The sequence below is a fragment of the Carassius gibelio genome, chromosome B23, assembly GCF_023724105.1.
Source record: "Carassius gibelio isolate Cgi1373 ecotype wild population from Czech Republic chromosome B23, carGib1.2-hapl.c, whole genome shotgun sequence".
Classification (NCBI taxonomy): domain Eukaryota; kingdom Metazoa; phylum Chordata; class Actinopteri; order Cypriniformes; family Cyprinidae; genus Carassius; species Carassius gibelio.
The window spans coordinates 410,179-436,003 of record NC_068418.1 but is presented as its reverse complement, the minus strand read 5'-3'; the positions used below and the strand labels follow the sequence as shown (position 1 = coordinate 436,003).

Here is a 25,825-nt window from a genome sequence, read left to right as displayed (position 1 = left end):
GGGAAGGAGTGAGATCCCTTCACCCAAATCGGCACACCTGTGCAGGGGCTCAGTCCGAGGCCAGGTGAAAAAGGGCGCGGCGACAGGCCACTAGGTGGCGCTGTAAGCGACAACAAAATTAATACGAATCGAAAAAAAGGACAAACAAACAACATGGAGACAGATACAGCTAGGCTGCAGTCAGTCCAATCTACTTTCAAAGTAAGGTCTGCGCTATGTTCGAACTAAACTACCCACCAGGGTCTGATTTTTCAAGAGCGTAAGTGACTTTGTTTCACAGGCGCACAACACGTATCTCGCATGTGACAGAACTCCCCATTCTGAAATGGAAATAAATAAAAAACTGTAAAAACCTCTTCTGCTTTGTTTCACCAACAATTTCAGGGGAGAGCGCGAACGCAGTCCCCCACTACCATAAATTATGCAGTCGAGATTCCCGCATTTGGGGAATTCGCAGGGGTCAGCATGGCCGGAGTGCAATGGACAAGCCTCGCCCTGGGTGAACCGCCTTCTTGATCATGGTGTCTCCCCTGCCAGGTAAGTATGAAGGCGCAGGCGGTCAGCCAGAGGTCTGATTTGCATCTCTACCATCCTCACCAACGGTTAGCCCTCCGCCCCCGCTCCAGGAAAGGAAGGACGGGTGCCTTCCGTTACTGGCCTGGAAACTGCCAAGCTCATGGGCCGGTGCTTCCCAACGCCAGTTTTAGATGACTCTCTTTAAACAAACACACCTGATTCGATGCACCACCTCGTCTAGATGCACCACCACTTCAAGACCTCAGGTGGGTGCATCGTTAGTGGAAGAGTCCAAGACCCCAGGAGGACACATCAGGAAAAAAGTTTGCAATAAACCACAGCATCTGCAATGGCAGCTCTCATTCCTTGTTCTGCTATTCGACACAATAAATGGCAATCCCCAAAAAGGGAAAGCACACCGTTCCTGGAGACACTGCAATACCAGGCCGATGCATGGAGTGGACGGAGCAAGCCCCGGCTCCAGCTCCGTGATCTAAAAATCCATTTAATATGTAGTCCCCGGATGGGGGACGTATCAGATATTAAACTGATAAGAACAGATACTACACTTGATCTTAGCCAAAAGGCCGAGAAGCGATGCTGCTAAGACGCAGCAGGGAGGAAGCCGGACACGGCGATGCCCATCTCGGCTTTGGTAAGTTTTGGGAGACCTAAAAACGCTGGGGGATGGTGGTAGCCTCCCCTGTCTACAACGTCACCGGGCCTCGTCCCGATCGGCCTGACGGAAAGTACGGCATCGCTCGTAACTCCCAAACGGTTGGTCGCAGAGCCACGTGCCTTATGTCATCGGAATCCTTGGCTCGAGCCGAACGAGACGCCGGTCTCAGATTGGCTCGTCGCTCTGACGAAATTTTCGGGTATTTTGGATTTTGTCGAAAACCTTCTTTTGCAACCTAGCGCCAGGTATTTGGCCCAGTCCCACCCAAATCAGCACAGAAAGCTTCTCTGGAGTCTGACTGTCAATAATCATCCAAAAAAAGAGGAAATTTCCATTCACCTTGGCGAGGGGACCTCAAAACGTGCTAAGGTGGCGTGTCCGAGGTGGCTCGAATGGCTATAACTCCGGGAAGGAGTGAGATCCCTTCACCCAAATCGGCACACCTGTGCAGGGGCTCAGTCCGAGGCCAGGTGAAAAGGGGCGTGGCGACAGGCCAGTAGGTGGCGCCGTAAGCTGAAAAATAGGGAAAATGTAATGTAAAAAGACAATCAAACAAAGATGAAAACACCCGAAACACTGCGGGATCGTAGTACCCTCCCCTGTCTGCAACGTCACCGGGCCTTGTCCCGATCGGCCTGACGGTGGAACTGCAGCGACGGAAAGTACGGCATCGCTCGTAACTCCCAAACGGTTGGTCGCAGAGCCACGTGCCTTATGTCATCGGAATCCTTGGCTCGAGCCGAACGAGACGCAGGTCTCAGATTGGCTCGTCGCTCTGACGAAATTTTCGGGTATTTTGGATTTTGTCGAAAACCTTCTTTTGCAACCTAGCGCCAGGTATTTGGCCCAGTCCCACCCAAATCAGCACAGAAAGCTTCTCTGGAGTCTGACTGTCAATAATCATCCAAAAAAAGAGGAAATTTCCATTCACCTTGGCGAGGGGACCTCAAAACGTGCTAAGGTGGCGTGTCCGAGGTGGCTCGAATGGCTATAACTCCGGGAAGGAGTGAGATCCCTTCACCCAAATCGGCACACCTGTGCAGGGGCTCAGTCCGAGGCCAGGTGAAAAAGGGCGCGGCGACAGGCCACTAGGTGGCGCTGTAAGCGACAACAAAATTAATACGAATCGAAAAAAAGGACAAACAAACAACATGGAGACAGATACAGCTAGGCTGCAGTCAGTCCAATCTACTTTCAAAGTAAGGTCTGCGCTATGTTCGAACTAAACTACCCACCAGGGTCTGATTTTTCAAGAGCGTAAGTGACTTTGTTTCACAGGCGCACAACACATATCTCGCATGTGACAGAACTCCCCATTCTGAAATGGAAATAAATAAAAAACTGTAAAAACCTCTTCTGCTTTGTTTCACCAACAATTTCAGGGGAGAGCGCGAACGCAGTCCCCCACTACCATAAATTATGCAGTCGAGATTCCCGCATTTGGGGAATTCGCAGGGGTCAGCATGGCCGGAGTGCAATGGACAAGCCTCGCCCTGGGTGAACCGCCTTCTTGATCATGGTGTCTCCCCTGCCAGGTAAGTATGAAGGCGCAGGCGGTCAGCCAGAGGTCTGATTTGCATCTCTACCATCCTCACCAACGGTTAGCCCTCCGCCCCCGCTCCAGGAAAGGAAGGACGGGTGCCTTCCGTTACTGGCCTGGAAACTGCCAAGCTCATGGGCCGGTGCTTCCCAACGCCAGTTTTAGATGACTCTCTTTAAACAAACACACCTGATTCGATGCACCACCTCGTCTAGATGCACCACCACTTCAAGACCTCAGGTGGGTGCATCGTTAGTGGAAGAGTCCAAGACCCCAGGAGGACACATCAGGAAAAAAGTTTGCAATAAACCACAGCATCTGCAATGGCAGCTCTCATTCCTTGTTCTGCTATTCGACACAATAAATGGCAATCCCCAAAAAGGGAAAGCACACCGTTCCTGGAGACACTGCAATACCAGGCCGATGCATGGAGTGGACGGAGCAAGCCCCGGCTCCAGCTCCGTGATCTAAAAATCCATTTAATATGTAGTCCCCGGATGGGGGACGTATCAGATATTAAACTGATAAGAACAGATACTACACTTGATCTTAGCCAAAAGGCCGAGAAGCGATGCTGCTAAGACGCAGCAGGGAGGAAGCCGGACACGGCGATGCCCATCTCGGCTTTGGTAAGTTTTGGGAGACCTAAAAACGCTGGGGGATGGTGGTAGCCTCCCCTGTCTACAACGTCACCGGGCCTCGTCCCGATCGGCCTGACGGAAAGTACGGCATCGCTCGTAACTCCCAAACGGTTGGTCGCAGAGCCACGTGCCTTATGTCATCGGAATCCTTGGCTCGAGCCGAACGAGACGCAGGTCTCAGATTGGCTCGTCGCTCTGACGAAATTTTCGGGTATTTTGGATTTTGTCGAAAACCTTCTTTTGCAACCTAGCGCCAGGTATTTGGCCCAGTCCCACCCAAATCAGCACAGAAAGCTTCTCTGGAGTCTGACTGTCAATAATCATCCAAAAAAAGAGGAAATTTCCATTCACCTTGGCGAGGGGACCTCAAAACGTGCTAAGGTGGCGTGTCCGAGGTGGCTCGAATGGCTATAACTCCGGGAAGGAGTGAGATCCCTTCACCCAAATCGGCACACCTGTGCAGGGGCTCAGTCCGAGGCCAGGTGAAAAGGGGCGTGGCGACAGGCCAGTAGGTGGCGCCGTAAGCTGAAAAATAGGGAAAATGTAATGTAAAAAGACAATCAAACAAAGATGAAAACACCCGAAACACTGCGGGATCGTAGTACCCTCCCCTGTCTGCAACGTCACCGGGCCTTGTCCCGATCGGCCTGACGGTGGAACTGCAGCGACGGAAAGTACGGCATCGCTCGTAACTCCCAAACGGTTGGTCGCAGAGCCACGTGCCTTATGTCATCGGAATCCTTGGCTCGAGCCGAACGAGACGCAGGTCTCAGATTGGCTCGTCGCTCTGACGAAATTTTCGGGTATTTTGGATTTTGTCGAAAACCTTCTTTTGCAACCTAGCGCCAGGTATTTGGCCCAGTCCCACCCAAATCAGCACAGAAAGCTTCTCTGGAGTCTGACTGTCAATAATCATCCAAAAAAAGAGGAAATTTCCATTCACCTTGGCGAGGGGACCTCAAAACGTGCTAAGGTGGCGTGTCCGAGGTGGCTCGAAAAGGGGCGTGGCGACAGGCCAGTAGGTGGCGCCGTAAGCTGAAAAATAGGGAAAATGTAATGTAAAAAGACAATCAAACAAAGATGAAAACACCCGAAACACTGCGGGATCGTAGTACCCTCCCCTGTCTGCAACGTCACCGGGCCTTGTCCCGATCGGCCTGACGGTGGAACTGCAGCGACGGAAAGTACGGCATCGCTCGTAACTCCCAAACGGTTGGTCGCAGAGCCACGTGCCTTATGTCATCGGAATCCTTGGCTCGAGCCGAACGAGACGCAGGTCTCAGATTGGCTCGTCGCTCTGACGAAATTTTCGGGTATTTTGGATTTTGTCGAAAACCTTCTTTTGCAACCTAGCGCCAGGTATTTGGCCCAGTCCCACCCAAATCAGCACAGAAAGCTTCTCTGGAGTCTGACTGTCAATAATCATCCAAAAAAAGAGGAAATTTCCATTCACCTTGGCGAGGGGACCTCAAAACGTGCTAAGGTGGCGTGTCCGAGGTGGCTCGAAAAGGGGCGTGGCGACAGGCCAGTAGGTGGCGCCGTAAGCTGAAAAATAGGGAAAATGTAATGTAAAAAGACAATCAAACAAAGATGAAAACACCCGAAACACTGCGGGATCGTAGTACCCTCCCCTGTCTGCAACGTCACCGGGCCTTGTCCCGATCGGCCTGACGGTGGAACTGCAGCGACGGAAAGTACGGCATCGCTCGTAACTCCCAAACGGTTGGTCGCAGAGCCACGTGCCTTATGTCATCGGAATCCTTGGCTCGAGCCGAACGAGACGCAGGTCTCAGATTGGCTCGTCGCTCTGACGAAATTTTCGGGTATTTTGGATTTTGTCGAAAACCTTCTTTTGCAACCTAGCGCCAGGTATTTGGCCCAGTCCCACCCAAATCAGCACAGAAAGCTTCTCTGGAGTCTGACTGTCAATAATCATCCAAAAAAAGAGGAAATTTCCATTCACCTTGGCGAGGGGACCTCAAAACGTGCTAAGGTGGCGTGTCCGAGGTGGCTCGAATGGCTATAACTCCGGGAAGGAGTGAGATCCCTTCACCCAAATCGGCACACCTGTGCAGGGGCTCAGTCCGAGGCCAGGTGAAAAAGGGCGCGGCGACAGGCCACTAGGTGGCGCTGTAAGCGACAACAAAATTAATACGAATCGAAAAAAAGGACAAACAAACAACATGGAGACAGATACAGCTAGGCTGCAGTCAGTCCAATCTACTTTCAAAGTAAGGTCTGCGCTATGTTCGAACTAAACTACCCACCAGGGTCTGATTTTTCAAGAGCGTAAGTGACTTTGTTTCACAGGCGCACAACACGTATCTCGCATGTGACAGAACTCCCCATTCTGAAATGGAAATAAATAAAAAACTGTAAAAACCTCTTCTGCTTTGTTTCACCAACAATTTCAGGGGAGAGCGCGAACGCAGTCCCCCACTACCATAAATTATGCAGTCGAGATTCCCGCATTTGGGGAATTCGCAGGGGTCAGCATGGCCGGAGTGCAATGGACAAGCCTCGCCCTGGGTGAACCGCCTTCTTGATCATGGTGTCTCCCCTGCCAGGTAAGTATGAAGGCGCAGGCGGTCAGCCAGAGGTCTGATTTGCATCTCTACCATCCTCACCAACGGTTAGCCCTCCGCCCCCGCTCCAGGAAAGGAAGGACGGGTGCCTTCCGTTACTGGCCTGGAAACTGCCAAGCTCATGGGCCAGTGCTTCCCAACGCCAGTTTTAGATGACTCTCTTTAAACAAACACACCTGATTCGATGCACCACCTCGTCTAGATGCACCACCACTTCAAGACCTCAGGTGGGTGCATCGTTAGTGGAAGAGTCCAAGACCCCAGGAGGACACATCAGGAAAAAAGTTTGCAATAAACCACAGCATCTGCAATGGCAGCTCTCATTCCTTGTTCTGCTATTCGACACAATAAATGGCAATCCCCAAAAAGGGAAAGCACACCGTTCCTGGAGACACTGCAATACCAGGCCGATGCATGGAGTGGACGGAGCAAGCCCCGGCTCCAGCTCCGTGATCTAAAAATCCATTTAATATGTAGTCCCCGGATGGGGGACGTATCAGATATTAAACTGATAAGAACAGATACTACACTTGATCTTAGCCAAAAGGCCGAGAAGCGATGCTGCTAAGACGCAGCAGGGAGGAAGCCGGACACGGCGATGCCCATCTCGGCTTTGGTAAGTTTTGGGAGACCTAAAAACGCTGGGGGATGGTGGTAGCCTCCCCTGTCTACAACGTCACCGGGCCTCGTCCCGATCGGCCTGACGGAAAGTACGGCATCGCTCGTAACTCCCAAACGGTTGGTCGCAGAGCCACGTGCCTTATGTCATCGGAATCCTTGGCTCGAGCCGAACGAGACGCAGGTCTCAGATTGGCTCGTCGCTCTGACGAAATTTTCGGGTATTTTGGATTTTGTCGAAAACCTTCTTTTGCAACCTAGCGCCAGGTATTTGGCCCAGTCCCACCCAAATCAGCACAGAAAGCTTCTCTGGAGTCTGACTGTCAATAATCATCCAAAAAAAGAGGAAATTTCCATTCACCTTGGCGAGGGGACCTCAAAACGTGCTAAGGTGGCGTGTCCGAGGTGGCTCGAATGGCTATAACTCCGGGAAGGAGTGAGATCCCTTCACCCAAATCGGCACACCTGTGCAGGGGCTCAGTCCGAGGCCAGGTGAAAAAGGGCGCGGCGACAGGCCACTAGGTGGCGCTGTAAGCGACAACAAAATTAATACGAATCGAAAAAAAGGACAAACAAACAACATGGAGACAGATACAGCTAGGCTGCAGTCAGTCCAATCTACTTTCAAAGTAAGGTCTGCGCTATGTTCGAACTAAACTACCCACCAGGGTCTGATTTTTCAAGAGCGTAAGTGACTTTGTTTCACAGGCGCACAACACGTATCTCGCATGTGACAGAACTCCCCATTCTGAAATGGAAATAAATAAAAAACTGTAAAAACCTCTTCTGCTTTGTTTCACCAACAATTTCAGGGGAGAGCGCGAACGCAGTCCCCCACTACCATAAATTATGCAGTCGAGATTCCCGCATTTGGGGAATTCGCAGGGGTCAGCATGGCCGGAGTGCAATGGACAAGCCTCGCCCTGGGTGAACCGCCTTCTTGATCATGGTGTCTCCCCTGCCAGGTAAGTATGAAGGCGCAGGCGGTCAGCCAGAGGTCTGATTTGCATCTCTACCATCCTCACCAACGGTTAGCCCTCCGCCCCCGCTCCAGGAAAGGAAGGACGGGTGCCTTCCGTTACTGGCCTGGAAACTGCCAAGCTCATGGGCCGGTGCTTCCCAACGCCAGTTTTAGATGACTCTCTTTAAACAAACACACCTGATTCGATGCACCACCTCGTCTAGATGCACCACCACTTCAAGACCTCAGGTGGGTGCATCGTTAGTGGAAGAGTCCAAGACCCCAGGAGGACACATCAGGAAAAAAGTTTGCAATAAACCACAGCATCTGCAATGGCAGCTCTCATTCCTTGTTCTGCTATTCGACACAATAAATGGCAATCCCCAAAAAGGGAAAGCACACCGTTCCTGGAGACACTGCAATACCAGGCCGATGCATGGAGTGGACGGAGCAAGCCCCGGCTCCAGCTCCGTGATCTAAAAATCCATTTAATATGTAGTCCCCGGATGGGGGACGTATCAGATATTAAACTGATAAGAACAGATACTACACTTGATCTTAGCCAAAAGGCCGAGAAGCGATGCTGCTAAGACGCAGCAGGGAGGAAGCCGGACACGGCGATGCCCATCTCGGCTTTGGTAAGTTTTGGGAGACCTAAAAACGCTGGGGGATGGTGGTAGCCTCCCCTGTCTACAACGTCACCGGGCCTCGTCCCGATCGGCCTGACGGAAAGTACGGCATCGCTCGTAACTCCCAAACGGTTGGTCGCAGAGCCACGTGCCTTATGTCATCGGAATCCTTGGCTCGAGCCGAACGAGACGCAGGTCTCAGATTGGCTCGTCGCTCTGACGAAATTTTCGGGTATTTTGGATTTTGTCGAAAACCTTCTTTTGCAACCTAGCGCCAGGTATTTGGCCCAGTCCCACCCAAATCAGCACAGAAAGCTTCTCTGGAGTCTGACTGTCAATAATCATCCAAAAAAAGAGGAAATTTCCATTCACCTTGGCGAGGGGACCTCAAAACGTGCTAAGGTGGCGTGTCCGAGGTGGCTCGAATGGCTATAACTCCGGGAAGGAGTGAGATCCCTTCACCCAAATCGGCACACCTGTGCAGGGGCTCAGTCCGAGGCCAGGTGAAAAGGGGCGTGGCGACAGGCCAGTAGGTGGCGCCGTAAGCTGAAAAATAGGGAAAATGTAATGTAAAAAGACAATCAAACAAAGATGAAAACACCCGAAACACTGCGGGATCGTAGTACCCTCCCCTGTCTGCAACGTCACCGGGCCTTGTCCCGATCGGCCTGACGGTGGAACTGCAGCGACGGAAAGTACGGCATCGCTCGTAACTCCCAAACGGTTGGTCGCAGAGCCACGTGCCTTATGTCATCGGAATCCTTGGCTCGAGCCGAACGAGACGCAGGTCTCAGATTGGCTCGTCGCTCTGACGAAATTTTCGGGTATTTTGGATTTTGTCGAAAACCTTCTTTTGCAACCTAGCGCCAGGTATTTGGCCCAGTCCCACCCAAATCAGCACAGAAAGCTTCTCTGGAGTCTGACTGTCAATAATCATCCAAAAAAAGAGGAAATTTCCATTCACCTTGGCGAGGGGACCTCAAAACGTGCTAAGGTGGCGTGTCCGAGGTGGCTCGAAAAGGGGCGTGGCGACAGGCCAGTAGGTGGCGCCGTAAGCTGAAAAATAGGGAAAATGTAATGTAAAAAGACAATCAAACAAAGATGAAAACACCCGAAACACTGCGGGATCGTAGTACCCTCCCCTGTCTGCAACGTCACCGGGCCTTGTCCCGATCGGCCTGACGGTGGAACTGCAGCGACGGAAAGTACGGCATCGCTCGTAACTCCCAAACGGTTGGTCGCAGAGCCACGTGCCTTATGTCATCGGAATCCTTGGCTCGAGCCGAACGAGACGCAGGTCTCAGATTGGCTCGTCGCTCTGACGAAATTTTCGGGTATTTTGGATTTTGTCGAAAACCTTCTTTTGCAACCTAGCGCCAGGTATTTGGCCCAGTCCCACCCAAATCAGCACAGAAAGCTTCTCTGGAGTCTGACTGTCAATAATCATCCAAAAAAAGAGGAAATTTCCATTCACCTTGGCGAGGGGACCTCAAAACGTGCTAAGGTGGCGTGTCCGAGGTGGCTCGAAAAGGGGCGTGGCGACAGGCCAGTAGGTGGCGCCGTAAGCTGAAAAATAGGGAAAATGTAATGTAAAAAGACAATCAAACAAAGATGAAAACACCCGAAACACTGCGGGATCGTAGTACCCTCCCCTGTCTGCAACGTCACCGGGCCTTGTCCCGATCGGCCTGACGGTGGAACTGCAGCGACGGAAAGTACGGCATCGCTCGTAACTCCCAAACGGTTGGTCGCAGAGCCACGTGCCTTATGTCATCGGAATCCTTGGCTCGAGCCGAACGAGACGCAGGTCTCAGATTGGCTCGTCGCTCTGACGAAATTTTCGGGTATTTTGGATTTTGTCGAAAACCTTCTTTTGCAACCTAGCGCCAGGTATTTGGCCCAGTCCCACCCAAATCAGCACAGAAAGCTTCTCTGGAGTCTGACTGTCAATAATCATCCAAAAAAAGAGGAAATTTCCATTCACCTTGGCGAGGGGACCTCAAAACGTGCTAAGGTGGCGTGTCCGAGGTGGCTCGAATGGCTATAACTCCGGGAAGGAGTGAGATCCCTTCACCCAAATCGGCACACCTGTGCAGGGGCTCAGTCCGAGGCCAGGTGAAAAAGGGCGCGGCGACAGGCCACTAGGTGGCGCTGTAAGCGACAACAAAATTAATACGAATCGAAAAAAAGGACAAACAAACAACATGGAGACAGATACAGCTAGGCTGCAGTCAGTCCAATCTACTTTCAAAGTAAGGTCTGCGCTATGTTCGAACTAAACTACCCACCAGGGTCTGATTTTTCAAGAGCGTAAGTGACTTTGTTTCACAGGCGCACAACACGTATCTCGCATGTGACAGAACTCCCCATTCTGAAATGGAAATAAATAAAAAACTGTAAAAACCTCTTCTGCTTTGTTTCACCAACAATTTCAGGGGAGAGCGCGAACGCAGTCCCCCACTACCATAAATTATGCAGTCGAGATTCCCGCATTTGGGGAATTCGCAGGGGTCAGCATGGCCGGAGTGCAATGGACAAGCCTCGCCCTGGGTGAACCGCCTTCTTGATCATGGTGTCTCCCCTGCCAGGTAAGTATGAAGGCGCAGGCGGTCAGCCAGAGGTCTGATTTGCATCTCTACCATCCTCACCAACGGTTAGCCCTCCGCCCCCGCTCCAGGAAAGGAAGGACGGGTGCCTTCCGTTACTGGCCTGGAAACTGCCAAGCTCATGGGCCGGTGCTTCCCAACGCCAGTTTTAGATGACTCTCTTTAAACAAACACACCTGATTCGATGCACCACCTCGTCTAGATGCACCACCACTTCAAGACCTCAGGTGGGTGCATCGTTAGTGGAAGAGTCCAAGACCCCAGGAGGACACATCAGGAAAAAAGTTTGCAATAAACCACAGCATCTGCAATGGCAGCTCTCATTCCTTGTTCTGCTATTCGACACAATAAATGGCAATCCCCAAAAAGGGAAAGCACACCGTTCCTGGAGACACTGCAATACCAGGCCGATGCATGGAGTGGACGGAGCAAGCCCCGGCTCCAGCTCCGTGATCTAAAAATCCATTTAATATGTAGTCCCCGGATGGGGGACGTATCAGATATTAAACTGATAAGAACAGATACTACACTTGATCTTAGCCAAAAGGCCGAGAAGCGATGCTGCTAAGACGCAGCAGGGAGGAAGCCGGACACGGCGATGCCCATCTCGGCTTTGGTAAGTTTTGGGAGACCTAAAAACGCTGGGGGATGGTGGTAGCCTCCCCTGTCTACAACGTCACCGGGCCTCGTCCCGATCGGCCTGACGGAAAGTACGGCATCGCTCGTAACTCCCAAACGGTTGGTCGCAGAGCCACGTGCCTTATGTCATCGGAATCCTTGGCTCGAGCCGAACGAGACGCAGGTCTCAGATTGGCTCGTCGCTCTGACGAAATTTTCGGGTATTTTGGATTTTGTCGAAAACCTTCTTTTGCAACCTAGCGCCAGGTATTTGGCCCAGTCCCACCCAAATCAGCACAGAAAGCTTCTCTGGAGTCTGACTGTCAATAATCATCCAAAAAAAGAGGAAATTTCCATTCACCTTGGCGAGGGGACCTCAAAACGTGCTAAGGTGGCGTGTCCGAGGTGGCTCGAATGGCTATAACTCCGGGAAGGAGTGAGATCCCTTCACCCAAATCGGCACACCTGTGCAGGGGCTCAGTCCGAGGCCAGGTGAAAAAGGGCGCGGCGACAGGCCACTAGGTGGCGCTGTAAGCGACAACAAAATTAATACGAATCGAAAAAAAGGACAAACAAACAACATGGAGACAGATACAGCTAGGCTGCAGTCAGTCCAATCTACTTTCAAAGTAAGGTCTGCGCTATGTTCGAACTAAACTACCCACCAGGGTCTGATTTTTCAAGAGCGTAAGTGACTTTGTTTCACAGGCGCACAACACGTATCTCGCATGTGACAGAACTCCCCATTCTGAAATGGAAATAAATAAAAAACTGTAAAAACCTCTTCTGCTTTGTTTCACCAACAATTTCAGGGGAGAGCGCGAACGCAGTCCCCCACTACCATAAATTATGCAGTCGAGATTCCCGCATTTGGGGAATTCGCAGGGGTCAGCATGGCCGGAGTGCAATGGACAAGCCTCGCCCTGGGTGAACCGCCTTCTTGATCATGGTGTCTCCCCTGCCAGGTAAGTATGAAGGCGCAGGCGGTCAGCCAGAGGTCTGATTTGCATCTCTACCATCCTCACCAACGGTTAGCCCTCCGCCCCCGCTCCAGGAAAGGAAGGACGGGTGCCTTCCGTTACTGGCCTGGAAACTGCCAAGCTCATGGGCCGGTGCTTCCCAACGCCAGTTTTAGATGACTCTCTTTAAACAAACACACCTGATTCGATGCACCACCTCGTCTAGATGCACCACCACTTCAAGACCTCAGGTGGGTGCATCGTTAGTGGAAGAGTCCAAGACCCCAGGAGGACACATCAGGAAAAAAGTTTGCAATAAACCACAGCATCTGCAATGGCAGCTCTCATTCCTTGTTCTGCTATTCGACACAATAAATGGCAATCCCCAAAAAGGGAAAGCACACCGTTCCTGGAGACACTGCAATACCAGGCCGATGCATGGAGTGGACGGAGCAAGCCCCGGCTCCAGCTCCGTGATCTAAAAATCCATTTAATATGTAGTCCCCGGATGGGGGACGTATCAGATATTAAACTGATAAGAACAGATACTACACTTGATCTTAGCCAAAAGGCCGAGAAGCGATGCTGCTAAGACGCAGCAGGGAGGAAGCCGGACACGGCGATGCCCATCTCGGCTTTGGTAAGTTTTGGGAGACCTAAAAACGCTGGGGGATGGTGGTAGCCTCCCCTGTCTACAACGTCACCGGGCCTCGTCCCGATCGGCCTGACGGAAAGTACGGCATCGCTCGTAACTCCCAAACGGTTGGTCGCAGAGCCACGTGCCTTATGTCATCGGAATCCTTGGCTCGAGCCGAACGAGACGCAGGTCTCAGATTGGCTCGTCGCTCTGACGAAATTTTCGGGTATTTTGGATTTTGTCGAAAACCTTCTTTTGCAACCTAGCGCCAGGTATTTGGCCCAGTCCCACCCAAATCAGCACAGAAAGCTTCTCTGGAGTCTGACTGTCAATAATCATCCAAAAAAAGAGGAAATTTCCATTCACCTTGGCGAGGGGACCTCAAAACGTGCTAAGGTGGCGTGTCCGAGGTGGCTCGAATGGCTATAACTCCGGGAAGGAGTGAGATCCCTTCACCCAAATCGGCACACCTGTGCAGGGGCTCAGTCCGAGGCCAGGTGAAAAAGGGCGCGGCGACAGGCCACTAGGTGGCGCTGTAAGCGACAACAAAATTAATACGAATCGAAAAAAAGGACAAACAAACAACATGGAGACAGATACAGCTAGGCTGCAGTCAGTCCAATCTACTTTCAAAGTAAGGTCTGCGCTATGTTCGAACTAAACTACCCACCAGGGTCTGATTTTTCAAGAGCGTAAGTGACTTTGTTTCACAGGCGCACAACACGTATCTCGCATGTGACAGAACTCCCCATTCTGAAATGGAAATAAATAAAAAACTGTAAAAACCTCTTCTGCTTTGTTTCACCAACAATTTCAGGGGAGAGCGCGAACGCAGTCCCCCACTACCATAAATTATGCAGTCGAGATTCCCGCATTTGGGGAATTCGCAGGGGTCAGCATGGCCGGAGTGCAATGGACAAGCCTCGCCCTGGGTGAACCGCCTTCTTGATCATGGTGTCTCCCCTGCCAGGTAAGTATGAAGGCGCAGGCGGTCAGCCAGAGGTCTGATTTGCATCTCTACCATCCTCACCAACGGTTAGCCCTCCGCCCCCGCTCCAGGAAAGGAAGGACGGGTGCCTTCCGTTACTGGCCTGGAAACTGCCAAGCTCATGGGCCGGTGCTTCCCAACGCCAGTTTTAGATGACTCTCTTTAAACAAACACACCTGATTCGATGCACCACCTCGTCTAGATGCACCACCACTTCAAGACCTCAGGTGGGTGCATCGTTAGTGGAAGAGTCCAAGACCCCAGGAGGACACATCAGGAAAAAAGTTTGCAATAAACCACAGCATCTGCAATGGCAGCTCTCATTCCTTGTTCTGCTATTCGACACAATAAATGGCAATCCCCAAAAAGGGAAAGCACACCGTTCCTGGAGACACTGCAATACCAGGCCGATGCATGGAGTGGACGGAGCAAGCCCCGGCTCCAGCTCCGTGATCTAAAAATCCATTTAATATGTAGTCCCCGGATGGGGGACGTATCAGATATTAAACTGATAAGAACAGATACTACACTTGATCTTAGCCAAAAGGCCGAGAAGCGATGCTGCTAAGACGCAGCAGGGAGGAAGCCGGACACGGCGATGCCCATCTCGGCTTTGGTAAGTTTTGGGAGACCTAAAAACGCTGGGGGATGGTGGTAGCCTCCCCTGTCTACAACGTCACCGGGCCTCGTCCCGATCGGCCTGACGGAAAGTACGGCATCGCTCGTAACTCCCAAACGGTTGGTCGCAGAGCCACGTGCCTTATGTCATCGGAATCCTTGGCTCGAGCCGAACGAGACGCAGGTCTCAGATTGGCTCGTCGCTCTGACGAAATTTTCGGGTATTTTGGATTTTGTCGAAAACCTTCTTTTGCAACCTAGCGCCAGGTATTTGGCCCAGTCCCACCCAAATCAGCACAGAAAGCTTCTCTGGAGTCTGACTGTCAATAATCATCCAAAAAAAGAGGAAATTTCCATTCACCTTGGCGAGGGGACCTCAAAACGTGCTAAGGTGGCGTGTCCGAGGTGGCTCGAATGGCTATAACTCCGGGAAGGAGTGAGATCCCTTCACCCAAATCGGCACACCTGTGCAGGGGCTCAGTCCGAGGCCAGGTGAAAAGGGGCGTGGCGACAGGCCAGTAGGTGGCGCCGTAAGCTGAAAAATAGGGAAAATGTAATGTAAAAAGACAATCAAACAAAGATGAAAACACCCGAAACACTGCGGGATCGTAGTACCCTCCCCTGTCTGCAACGTCACCGGGCCTTGTCCCGATCGGCCTGACGGTGGAACTGCAGCGACGGAAAGTACGGCATCGCTCGTAACTCCCAAACGGTTGGTCGCAGAGCCACGTGCCTTATGTCATCGGAATCCTTGGCTCGAGCCGAACGAGACGCAGGTCTCAGATTGGCTCGTCGCTCTGACGAAATTTTCGGGTATTTTGGATTTTGTCGAAAACCTTCTTTTGCAACCTAGCGCCAGGTATTTGGCCCAGTCCCACCCAAATCAGCACAGAAAGCTTCTCTGGAGTCTGACTGTCAATAATCATCCAAAAAAAGAGGAAATTTCCATTCACCTTGGCGAGGGGACCTCAAAACGTGCTAAGGTGGCGTGTCCGAGGTGGCTCGAAAAGGGGCGTGGCGACAGGCCAGTAGGTGGCGCCGTAAGCTGAAAAATAGGGAAAATGTAATGTAAAAAGACAATCAAACAAAGATGAAAACACCCGAAACACTGCGGGATCGTAGTACCCTCCCCTGTCTGCAACGTCACCGGGCCTTGTCCCGATCGGCCTGACGGTGGAACTGCAGCGACGGAAAGTACGGCATCGCTCGTAACTCCCAAACGGTTGGTCGCAGAGCCACGTGCCTTATGTCATCGGAATCCTTGGCTCGAGCCGAACGAGACGCAGGTCTCAGATTGGCTCGTCGCTCTGACGAAATTTTCGGGTATTTTGGATTTTGTCGAAAACCTTCTTTTGCAACCTAGCGCCAGGTATTTGGCCCAGTCCCACCCAAATCAGCACAGAAAGCTTCTCTGGAGTCTGACTGTCAATAATCATCCAAAAAAAGAGGAAATTTCCATTCACCTTGGCGAGGGGACCTCAAAACGTGCTAAGGTGGCGTGTCCGAGGTGGCTCGAATGGCTATAACTCCGGGAAGGAGTGAGATCCCTTCACCCAAATCGGCACACCTGTGCAGGGGCTCAGTCCGAGGCCAGGTGAAAAAGGGCGCGGCGACAGGCCACTAGGTGGCGCTGTAAGCGACAACAAAATTAATACGAATCGAAAAAAAGGACAAACAAACAACATGGAGACAGATACAGCTAGGCTGCAGTCAGTCCAATCTACTTTCAAAGTAAGGTCTGCGCTATGTTCGAACTAAACTACCCACCAGGGTCTGATTTTTCAAGAGCGTAAGTGACTTTGTTTCACAGGCGCACAACACGTATCTCGCATGTGACAGAACTCCCCATTCTGAAATGGAAATAAATAAAAAACTGTAAAAACCTCTTCTGCTTTGTTTCACCAACAATTTCAGGGGAGAGCGCGAACGCAGTCCCCCACTACCATAAATTATGCAGTCGAGATTCCCGCATTTGGGGAATTCGCAGGGGTCAGCATGGCCGGAGTGCAATGGACAAGCCTCGCCCTGGGTGAACCGCCTTCTTGATCATGGTGTCTCCCCTGCCAGGTAAGTATGAAGGCGCAGGCGGTCAGCCAGAGGTCTGATTTGCATCTCTACCATCCTCACCAACGGTTAGCCCTCCGCCCCCGCTCCAGGAAAGGAAGGACGGGTGCCTTCCGTTACTGGCCTGGAAACTGCCAAGCTCATGGGCCGGTGCTTCCCAACGCCAGTTTTAGATGACTCTCTTTAAACAAACACACCTGATTCGATGCACCACCTCGTCTAGATGCACCACCACTTCAAGACCTCAGGTGGGTGCATCGTTAGTGGAAGAGTCCAAGACCCCAGGAGGACACATCAGGAAAAAAGTTTGCAATAAACCACAGCATCTGCAATGGCAGCTCTCATTCCTTGTTCTGCTATTCGACACAATAAATGGCAATCCCCAAAAAGGGAAAGCACACCGTTCCTGGAGACACTGCAATACCAGGCCGATGCATGGAGTGGACGGAGCAAGCCCCGGCTCCAGCTCCGTGATCTAAAAATCCATTTAATATGTAGTCCCCGGATGGGGGACGTATCAGATATTAAACTGATAAGAACAGATACTACACTTGATCTTAGCCAAAAGGCCGAGAAGCGATGCTGCTAAGACGCAGCAGGGAGGAAGCCGGACACGGCGATGCCCATCTCGGCTTTGGTAAGTTTTGGGAGACCTAAAAACGCTGGGGGATGGTGGTAGCCTCCCCTGTCTACAACGTCACCGGGCCTCGTCCCGATCGGCCTGACGGAAAGTACGGCATCGCTCGTAACTCCCAAACGGTTGGTCGCAGAGCCACGTGCCTTATGTCATCGGAATCCTTGGCTCGAGCCGAACGAGACGCAGGTCTCAGATTGGCTCGTCGCTCTGACGAAATTTTCGGGTATTTTGGATTTTGTCGAAAACCTTCTTTTGCAACCTAGCGCCAGGTATTTGGCCCAGTCCCACCCAAATCAGCACAGAAAGCTTCTCTGGAGTCTGACTGTCAATAATCATCCAAAAAAAGAGGAAATTTCCATTCACCTTGGCGAGGGGACCTCAAAACGTGCTAAGGTGGCGTGTCCGAGGTGGCTCGAAAAGGGGCGTGGCGACAGGCCAGTAGGTGGCGCCGTAAGCTGAAAAATAGGGAAAATGTAATGTAAAAAGACAATCAAACAAAGATGAAAACACCCGAAACACTGCGGGATCGTAGTACCCTCCCCTGTCTGCAACGTCACCGGGCCTTGTCCCGATCGGCCTGACGGTGGAACTGCAGCGACGGAAAGTACGGCATCGCTCGTAACTCCCAAACGGTTGGTCGCAGAGCCACGTGCCTTATGTCATCGGAATCCTTGGCTCGAGCCGAACGAGACGCAGGTCTCAGATTGGCTCGTCGCTCTGACGAAATTTTCGGGTATTTTGGATTTTGTCGAAAACCTTCTTTTGCAACCTAGCGCCAGGTATTTGGCCCAGTCCCACCCAAATCAGCACAGAAAGCTTCTCTGGAGTCTGACTGTCAATAATCATCCAAAAAAAGAGGAAATTTCCATTCACCTTGGCGAGGGGACCTCAAAACGTGCTAAGGTGGCGTGTCCGAGGTGGCTCGAAAAGGGGCGTGGCGACAGGCCAGTAGGTGGCGCCGTAAGCTGAAAAATAGGGAAAATGTAATGTAAAAAGACAATCAAACAAAGATGAAAACACCCGAAACACTGCGGGATCGTAGTACCCTCCCCTGTCTGCAACGTCACCGGGCCTTGTCCCGATCGGCCTGACGGTGGAACTGCAGCGACGGAAAGTACGGCATCGCTCGTAACTCCCAAACGGTTGGTCGCAGAGCCACGTGCCTTATGTCATCGGAATCCTTGGCTCGAGCCGAACGAGACGCAGGTCTCAGATTGGCTCGTCGCTCTGACGAAATTTTCGGGTATTTTGGATTTTGTCGAAAACCTTCTTTTGCAACCTAGCGCCAGGTATTTGGCCCAGTCCCACCCAAATCAGCACAGAAAGCTTCTCTGGAGTCTGACTGTCAATAATCATCCAAAAAAAGAGGAAATTTCCATTCACCTTGGCGAGGGGACCTCAAAACGTGCTAAGGTGGCGTGTCCGAGGTGGCTCGAATGGCTATAACTCCGGGAAGGAGTGAGATCCCTTCACCCAAATCGGCACACCTGTGCAGGGGCTCAGTCCGAGGCCAGGTGAAAAAGGGCGCGGCGACAGGCCACTAGGTGGCGCTGTAAGCGACAACAAAATTAATACGAATCGAAAAAAAGGACAAACAAACAACATGGAGACAGATACAGCTAGGCTGCAGTCAGTCCAATCTACTTTCAAAGTAAGGTCTGCGCTATGTTCGAACTAAACTACCCACCAGGGTCTGATTTTTCAAGAGCGTAAGTGACTTTGTTTCACAGGCGCACAACACGTATCTCGCATGTGACAGAACTCCCCATTCTGAAATGGAAATAAATAAAAAACTGTAAAAACCTCTTCTGCTTTGTTTCACCAACAATTTCAGGGGAGAGCGCGAACGCAGTCCCCCACTACCATAAATTATGCAGTCGAGATTCCCGCATTTGGGGAATTCGCAGGGGTCAGCATGGCCGGAGTGCAATGGACAAGCCTCGCCCTGGGTGAACCGCCTTCTTGATCATGGTGTCTCCCCTGCCAGGTAAGTATGAAGGCGCAGGCGGTCAGCCAGAGGTCTGATTTGCATCTCTACCATCCTCACCAACGGTTAGCCCTCCGCCCCCGCTCCAGGAAAGGAAGGACGGGTGCCTTCCGTTACTGGCCTGGAAACTGCCAAGCTCATGGGCCGGTGCTTCCCAACGCCAGTTTTAGATGACTCTCTTTAAACAAACACACCTGATTCGATGCACCACCTCGTCTAGATGCACCACCACTTCAAGACCTCAGGTGGGTGCATCGTTAGTGGAAGAGTCCAAGACCCCAGGAGGACACATCAGGAAAAAAGTTTGCAATAAACCACAGCATCTGCAATGGCAGCTCTCATTCCTTGTTCTGCTATTCGACACAATAAATGGCAATCCCCAAAAAGGGAAAGCACACCGTTCCTGGAGACACTGCAATACCAGGCCGATGCATGGAGTGGACGGAGCAAGCCCCGGCTCCAGCTCCGTGATCTAAAAATCCATTTAATATGTAGTCCCCGGATGGGGGACGTATCAGATATTAAACTGATAAGAACAGATACTACACTTGATCTTAGCCAAAAGGCCGAGAAGCGATGCTGCTAAGACGCAGCAGGGAGGAAGCCGGACACGGCGATGCCCATCTCGGCTTTGGTAAGTTTTGGGAGACCTAAAAACGCTGGGGGATGGTGGTAGCCTCCCCTGTCTACAACGTCACCGGGCCTCGTCCCGATCGGCCTGACGGAAAGTACGGCATCGCTCGTAACTCCCAAACGGTTGGTCGCAGAGCCACGTGCCTTATGTCATCGGAATCCTTGGCTCGAGCCGAACGAGACGCAGGTCTCAGATTGGCTCGTCGCTCTGACGAAATTTTCGGGTATTTTGGATTTTGTCGAAAACCTTCTTTTGCAACCTAGCGCCAGGTATTTGGCCCAGTCCCACCCAAATCAGCACAGAAAGCTTCTCTGGAGTCTGACTGTCAATAATCATCCAAAAAAAGAGGAAATTTCCATTCACCTTGGCGAGGGGACCTCAAAACGTGCTAAGGTGGCGTGTCCGAGGTGGCTCGAATGGCTATAACTCCGGGAAGGAGTGAGATCCCTTCACCCAAATCGGCACACCTGTGCAGGGGCTCAGTCCGAGGCCAGGTGAAAAAGGGCGCGGCGACAGGCCACTAGGTGGCGCTGTAAGCGACAACAAAATTAATACGAATCGAAAAAAAGGACAAACAAACAACATGGAGACAGATACAGCTAGGCTGCAGTCAGTCCAATCTACTTTCAAAGTAAGGTCTGCGCTATGTTCGAACTAAACTACCCACCAGGGTCTGATTTTTCAAGAGCGTAAGTGACTTTGTTTCACAGGCGCACAACACGTATCTCGCATGTGACAGAACTCCCCATTCTGAAATGGAAATAAATAAAAAACTGTAAAAACCTCTTCTGCTTTGTTTCACCAACAATTTCAGGGGAGAGCGCGAACGCAGTCCCCCACTACCATAAATTATGCAGTCGAGATTCCCGCATTTGGGGAATTCGCAGGGGTCAGCATGGCCGGAGTGCAATGGACAAGCCTCGCCCTGGGTGAACCGCCTTCTTGATCATGGTGTCTCCCCTGCCAGGTAAGTATGAAGGCGCAGGCGGTCAGCCAGAGGTCTGATTTGCATCTCTACCATCCTCACCAACGGTTAGCCCTCCGCCCCCGCTCCAGGAAAGGAAGGACGGGTGCCTTCCGTTACTGGCCTGGAAACTGCCAAGCTCATGGGCCGGTGCTTCCCAACGCCAGTTTTAGATGACTCTCTTTAAACAAACACACCTGATTCGATGCACCACCTCGTCTAGATGCACCACCACTTCAAGACCTCAGGTGGGTGCATCGTTAGTGGAAGAGTCCAAGACCCCAGGAGGACACATCAGGAAAAAAGTTTGCAATAAACCACAGCATCTGCAATGGCAGCTCTCATTCCTTGTTCTGCTATTCGACACAATAAATGGCAATCCCCAAAAAGGGAAAGCACACCGTTCCTGGAGACACTGCAATACCAGGCCGATGCATGGAGTGGACGGAGCAAGCCCCGGCTCCAGCTCCGTGATCTAAAAATCCATTTAATATGTAGTCCCCGGATGGGGGACGTATCAGATATTAAACTGATAAGAACAGATACTACACTTGATCTTAGCCAAAAGGCCGAGAAGCGATGCTGCTAAGACGCAGCAGGGAGGAAGCCGGACACGGCGATGCCCATCTCGGCTTTGGTAAGTTTTGGGAGACCTAAAAACGCTGGGGGATGGTGGTAGCCTCCCCTGTCTACAACGTCACCGGGCCTCGTCCCGATCGGCCTGACGGAAAGTACGGCATCGCTCATAACTCCCAAACGGTTGGTCGCAGAGCCACGTGCCTTATGTCATCGGAATCCTTGGCTCGAGCCGAACGAGACGCAGGTCTCAGATTGGCTCGTCGCTCTGACGAAATTTTCGGGTATTTTGGATTTTGTCGAAAACCTTCTTTTGCAACCTAGCGCCAGGTATTTGGCCCAGTCCCACCCAAATCAGCACAGAAAGCTTCTCTGGAGTCTGACTGTCAATAATCATCCAAAAAAAGAGGAAATTTCCATTCACCTTGGCGAGGGGACCTCAAAACGTGCTAAGGTGGCGTGTCCGAGGTGGCTCGAATGGCTATAACTCCGGGAAGGAGTGAGATCCCTTCACCCAAATCGGCACACCTGTGCAGGGGCTCAGTCCGAGGCCAGGTGAAAAGGGGCGTGGCGACAGGCCAGTAGGTGGCGCCGTAAGCTGAAAAATAGGGAAAATGTAATGTAAAAAGACAATCAAACAAAGATGAAAACACCCGAAACACTGCGGGATCGTAGTACCCTCCCCTGTCTGCAACGTCACCGGGCCTTGTCCCGATCGGCCTGACGGTGGAACTGCAGCGACGGAAAGTACGGCATCGCTCGTAACTCCCAAACGGTTGGTCGCAGAGCCACGTGCCTTATGTCATCGGAATCCTTGGCTCGAGCCGAACGAGACGCAGGTCTCAGATTGGCTCGTCGCTCTGACGAAATTTTCGGGTATTTTGGATTTTGTCGAAAACCTTCTTTTGCAACCTAGCGCCAGGTATTTGGCCCAGTCCCACCCAAATCAGCACAGAAAGCTTCTCTGGAGTCTGACTGTCAATAATCATCCAAAAAAAGAGGAAATTTCCATTCACCTTGGCGAGGGGACCTCAAAACGTGCTAAGGTGGCGTGTCCGAGGTGGCTCGAAAAGGGGCGTGGCGACAGGCCAGTAGGTGGCGCCGTAAGCTGAAAAATAGGGAAAATGTAATGTAAAAAGACAATCAAACAAAGATGAAAACACCCGAAACACTGCGGGATCGTAGTACCCTCCCCTGTCTGCAACGTCACCGGGCCTTGTCCCGATCGGCCTGACGGTGGAACTGCAGCGACGGAAAGTACGGCATCGCTCGTAACTCCCAAACGGTTGGTCGCAGAGCCACGTGCCTTATGTCATCGGAATCCTTGGCTCGAGCCGAACGAGACGCAGGTCTCAGATTGGCTCGTCGCTCTGACGAAATTTTCGGGTATTTTGGATTTTGTCGAAAACCTTCTTTTGCAACCTAGCGCCAGGTATTTGGCCCAGTCCCACCCAAATCAGCACAGAAAGCTTCTCTGGAGTCTGACTGTCAATAATCATCCAAAAAAAGAGGAAATTTCCATTCACCTTGGCGAGGGGACCTCAAAACGTGCTAAGGTGGCGTGTCCGAGGTGGCTCGAATGGCTATAACTCCGGGAAGGAGTGAGATCCCTTCACCCAAATCGGCACACCTGTGCAGGGGCTCAGTCCGAGGCCAGGTGAAAAAGGGCGCGGCGACAGGCCACTAGGTGGCGCTGTAAGCGACAACAAAATTAATACGAATCGAAAAAAAGGACAAACAAACAACATGGAGACAGATACAGCTAGGCTGCAGTCAGTCCAATCTACTTTCAAAGTAAGGTCTGCGCTATGTTCGAACTAAACTACCCACCAGGGTCTGATTTTTCAAGAGCGTAAGTGACTTTGTTTCACAGGCGCACAACACGTATCTCGCATGTGACAGAACTCCCCATTCTGAAATGGAAATAAATAAAAAACTGTAAAAACCTCTTCTGCTTTGTTTCACCAACAATTTCAGGGGAGAGCGCGAACGCAGTCCCCCACTACCATAAATTATGCAGTCGAGATTCCCGCATTTGGGGAATTCGCAGGGGTCAGCATGGCCGGAGTGCAATGGACAAGCCTCGCCCTGGGTGAACCGCCTTCTTGATCATGGTGTCTCCCCTGCCAGGTAAGTATGAAGGCGCAGGCGGTCAGCCAGAGGTCTGATTTGCATCTCTACCATCCTCACCAACGGTTAGCCCTCCGCCCCCGCTCCAGGAAAGGAAGGACGGGTGCCTTCCGTTACTGGCCTGGAAACTGCCAAGCTCATGGGCCGGTGCTTCCCAACGCCAGTTTTAGATGACTCTCTTTAAACAAACACACCTGATTCGATGCACCACCTCGTCTAGATGCACCACCACTTCAAGACCTCAGGTGGGTGCATCGTTAGTGGAAGAGTCCAAGACCCCAGGAGGACACATCAGGAAAAAAGTTTGCAATAAACCACAGCATCTGCAATGGCAGCTCTCATTCCTTGTTCTGCTATTCGACACAATAAATGGCAATCCCCAAAAAGGGAAAGCACACCGTTCCTGGAGACACTGCAATACCAGGCCGATGCATGGAGTGGACGGAGCAAGCCCCGGCTCCAGCTCCGTGATCTAAAAATCCATTTAATATGTAGTCCCCGGATGGGGGACGTATCAGATATTAAACTGATAAGAACAGATACTACACTTGATCTTAGCCAAAAGGCCGAGAAGCGATGCTGCTAAGACGCAGCAGGGAGGAAGCCGGACACGGCGATGCCCATCTCGGCTTTGGTAAGTTTTGGGAGACCTAAAAACGCTGGGGGATGGTGGTAGCCTCCCCTGTCTACAACGTCACCGGGCCTCGTCCCGATCGGCCTGACGGAAAGTACGGCATCGCTCGTAACTCCCAAACGGTTGGTCGCAGAGCCACGTGCCTTATGTCATCGGAATCCTTGGCTCGAGCCGAACGAGACGCAGGTCTCAGATTGGCTCGTCGCTCTGACGAAATTTTCGGGTATTTTGGATTTTGTCGAAAACCTTCTTTTGCAACCTAGCGCCAGGTATTTGGCCCAGTCCCACCCAAATCAGCACAGAAAGCTTCTCTGGAGTCTGACTGTCAATAATCATCCAAAAAAAGAGGAAATTTCCATTCACCTTGGCGAGGGGACCTCAAAACGTGCTAAGGTGGCGTGTCCGAGGTGGCTCGAATGGCTATAACTCCGGGAAGGAGTGAGATCCCTTCACCCAAATCGGCACACCTGTGCAGGGGCTCAGTCCGAGGCCAGGTGAAAAAGGGCGCGGCGACAGGCCACTAGGTGGCGCTGTAAGCGACAACAAAATTAATACGAATCGAAAAAAAGGACAAACAAACAACATGGAGACAGATACAGCTAGGCTGCAGTCAGTCCAATCTACTTTCAAAGTAAGGTCTGCGCTATGTTCGAACTAAACTACCCACCAGGGTCTGATTTTTCAAGAGCGTAAGTGACTTTGTTTCACAGGCGCACAACACGTATCTCGCATGTGACAGAACTCCCCATTCTGAAATGGAAATAAATAAAAAACTGTAAAAACCTCTTCTGCTTTGTTTCACCAACAATTTCAGGGGAGAGCGCGAACGCAGTCCCCCACTACCATAAATTATGCAGTCGAGATTCCCGCATTTGGGGAATTCGCAGGGGTCAGCATGGCCGGAGTGCAATGGACAAGCCTCGCCCTGGGTGAACCGCCTTCTTGATCATGGTGTCTCCCCTGCCAGGTAAGTATGAAGGCGCAGGCGGTCAGCCAGAGGTCTGATTTGCATCTCTACCATCCTCACCAACGGTTAGCCCTCCGCCCCCGCTCCAGGAAAGGAAGGACGGGTGCCTTCCGTTACTGGCCTGGAAACTGCCAAGCTCATGGGCCGGTGCTTCCCAACGCCAGTTTTAGATGACTCTCTTTAAACAAACACACCTGATTCGATGCACCACCTCGTCTAGATGCACCACCACTTCAAGACCTCAGGTGGGTGCATCGTTAGTGGAAGAGTCCAAGACCCCAGGAGGACACATCAGGAAAAAAGTTTGCAATAAACCACAGCATCTGCAATGGCAGCTCTCATTCCTTGTTCTGCTATTCGACACAATAAATGGCAATCCCCAAAAAGGGAAAGCACACCGTTCCTGGAGACACTGCAATACCAGGCCGATGCATGGAGTGGACGGAGCAAGCCCCGGCTCCAGCTCCGTGATCTAAAAATCCATTTAATATGTAGTCCCCGGATGGGGGACGTATCAGATATTAAACTGATAAGAACAGATACTACACTTGATCTTAGCCAAAAGGCCGAGAAGCGATGCTGCTAAGACGCAGCAGGGAGGAAGCCGGACACGGCGATGCCCATCTCGGCTTTGGTA

General features: G+C 51.6%; 24 non-coding genes across 24 annotated transcripts; all 24 read right to left on the bottom strand.

Annotated features, from left to right (window-relative positions):
- Nucleotides 1-381: 381 nt before the first annotated feature.
- Nucleotides 382-545, bottom strand: LOC128012400 (U1 spliceosomal RNA). Its single transcript, XR_008182923.1, has one exon. It is a non-coding gene; the product is annotated as a U1 spliceosomal RNA (small nuclear RNA).
- Nucleotides 546-924: 379 nt separating this feature from the next.
- Nucleotides 925-1,115, bottom strand: LOC128012507 (U2 spliceosomal RNA). The gene has a single exon (XR_008183031.1). It is a non-coding gene; the product is annotated as a U2 spliceosomal RNA (small nuclear RNA).
- Nucleotides 1,116-2,574: 1,459 nt separating this feature from the next.
- On the bottom strand, nt 2,575-2,738 carry LOC128012389 (U1 spliceosomal RNA). Its single transcript, XR_008182912.1, has one exon. It is a non-coding gene; the product is annotated as a U1 spliceosomal RNA (small nuclear RNA).
- A 379-nt stretch (nt 2,739-3,117) lies between these two features.
- On the bottom strand, nt 3,118-3,308 carry LOC128012506 (U2 spliceosomal RNA). Its single transcript, XR_008183030.1, has one exon. It is a non-coding gene; the product is annotated as a U2 spliceosomal RNA (small nuclear RNA).
- A 2,479-nt stretch (nt 3,309-5,787) lies between these two features.
- On the bottom strand, nt 5,788-5,951 carry LOC128012378 (U1 spliceosomal RNA). Its single transcript, XR_008182901.1, has one exon. It is a non-coding gene; the product is annotated as a U1 spliceosomal RNA (small nuclear RNA).
- Nucleotides 5,952-6,330: 379 nt separating this feature from the next.
- LOC128012505 (U2 spliceosomal RNA) lies at nt 6,331-6,521 on the bottom strand. The gene has a single exon (XR_008183029.1). It is a non-coding gene; the product is annotated as a U2 spliceosomal RNA (small nuclear RNA).
- Nucleotides 6,522-7,388: 867 nt separating this feature from the next.
- Nucleotides 7,389-7,552, bottom strand: LOC128012367 (U1 spliceosomal RNA). Its single transcript, XR_008182890.1, has one exon. It is a non-coding gene; the product is annotated as a U1 spliceosomal RNA (small nuclear RNA).
- Nucleotides 7,553-7,931: 379 nt separating this feature from the next.
- Nucleotides 7,932-8,122, bottom strand: LOC128012504 (U2 spliceosomal RNA). The gene has a single exon (XR_008183028.1). It is a non-coding gene; the product is annotated as a U2 spliceosomal RNA (small nuclear RNA).
- A 2,479-nt stretch (nt 8,123-10,601) lies between these two features.
- LOC128012356 (U1 spliceosomal RNA) lies at nt 10,602-10,765 on the bottom strand. Its single transcript, XR_008182879.1, has one exon. It is a non-coding gene; the product is annotated as a U1 spliceosomal RNA (small nuclear RNA).
- A 379-nt stretch (nt 10,766-11,144) lies between these two features.
- Nucleotides 11,145-11,335, bottom strand: LOC128012503 (U2 spliceosomal RNA). Its single transcript, XR_008183027.1, has one exon. It is a non-coding gene; the product is annotated as a U2 spliceosomal RNA (small nuclear RNA).
- Nucleotides 11,336-12,202: 867 nt separating this feature from the next.
- Nucleotides 12,203-12,366, bottom strand: LOC128012345 (U1 spliceosomal RNA). The gene has a single exon (XR_008182868.1). It is a non-coding gene; the product is annotated as a U1 spliceosomal RNA (small nuclear RNA).
- Nucleotides 12,367-12,745: 379 nt separating this feature from the next.
- Nucleotides 12,746-12,936, bottom strand: LOC128012502 (U2 spliceosomal RNA). Its single transcript, XR_008183026.1, has one exon. It is a non-coding gene; the product is annotated as a U2 spliceosomal RNA (small nuclear RNA).
- An 867-nt stretch (nt 12,937-13,803) lies between these two features.
- On the bottom strand, nt 13,804-13,967 carry LOC128012334 (U1 spliceosomal RNA). Its single transcript, XR_008182857.1, has one exon. It is a non-coding gene; the product is annotated as a U1 spliceosomal RNA (small nuclear RNA).
- A 379-nt stretch (nt 13,968-14,346) lies between these two features.
- On the bottom strand, nt 14,347-14,537 carry LOC128012501 (U2 spliceosomal RNA). The gene has a single exon (XR_008183025.1). It is a non-coding gene; the product is annotated as a U2 spliceosomal RNA (small nuclear RNA).
- Nucleotides 14,538-16,506: 1,969 nt separating this feature from the next.
- On the bottom strand, nt 16,507-16,670 carry LOC128012323 (U1 spliceosomal RNA). Its single transcript, XR_008182846.1, has one exon. It is a non-coding gene; the product is annotated as a U1 spliceosomal RNA (small nuclear RNA).
- Nucleotides 16,671-17,049: 379 nt separating this feature from the next.
- LOC128012500 (U2 spliceosomal RNA) lies at nt 17,050-17,240 on the bottom strand. The gene has a single exon (XR_008183024.1). It is a non-coding gene; the product is annotated as a U2 spliceosomal RNA (small nuclear RNA).
- Nucleotides 17,241-19,127: 1,887 nt separating this feature from the next.
- LOC128012312 (U1 spliceosomal RNA) lies at nt 19,128-19,291 on the bottom strand. Its single transcript, XR_008182835.1, has one exon. It is a non-coding gene; the product is annotated as a U1 spliceosomal RNA (small nuclear RNA).
- A 379-nt stretch (nt 19,292-19,670) lies between these two features.
- Nucleotides 19,671-19,861, bottom strand: LOC128012498 (U2 spliceosomal RNA). Its single transcript, XR_008183022.1, has one exon. It is a non-coding gene; the product is annotated as a U2 spliceosomal RNA (small nuclear RNA).
- Nucleotides 19,862-20,728: 867 nt separating this feature from the next.
- LOC128012301 (U1 spliceosomal RNA) lies at nt 20,729-20,892 on the bottom strand. The gene has a single exon (XR_008182824.1). It is a non-coding gene; the product is annotated as a U1 spliceosomal RNA (small nuclear RNA).
- Nucleotides 20,893-21,271: 379 nt separating this feature from the next.
- Nucleotides 21,272-21,462, bottom strand: LOC128012497 (U2 spliceosomal RNA). Its single transcript, XR_008183021.1, has one exon. It is a non-coding gene; the product is annotated as a U2 spliceosomal RNA (small nuclear RNA).
- Nucleotides 21,463-23,431: 1,969 nt separating this feature from the next.
- On the bottom strand, nt 23,432-23,595 carry LOC128012290 (U1 spliceosomal RNA). The gene has a single exon (XR_008182813.1). It is a non-coding gene; the product is annotated as a U1 spliceosomal RNA (small nuclear RNA).
- Nucleotides 23,596-23,974: 379 nt separating this feature from the next.
- Nucleotides 23,975-24,165, bottom strand: LOC128012496 (U2 spliceosomal RNA). Its single transcript, XR_008183020.1, has one exon. It is a non-coding gene; the product is annotated as a U2 spliceosomal RNA (small nuclear RNA).
- An 867-nt stretch (nt 24,166-25,032) lies between these two features.
- On the bottom strand, nt 25,033-25,196 carry LOC128012279 (U1 spliceosomal RNA). The gene has a single exon (XR_008182802.1). It is a non-coding gene; the product is annotated as a U1 spliceosomal RNA (small nuclear RNA).
- Nucleotides 25,197-25,575: 379 nt separating this feature from the next.
- LOC128012495 (U2 spliceosomal RNA) lies at nt 25,576-25,766 on the bottom strand. Its single transcript, XR_008183019.1, has one exon. It is a non-coding gene; the product is annotated as a U2 spliceosomal RNA (small nuclear RNA).
- Nucleotides 25,767-25,825: the final 59 nt, after the last annotated feature.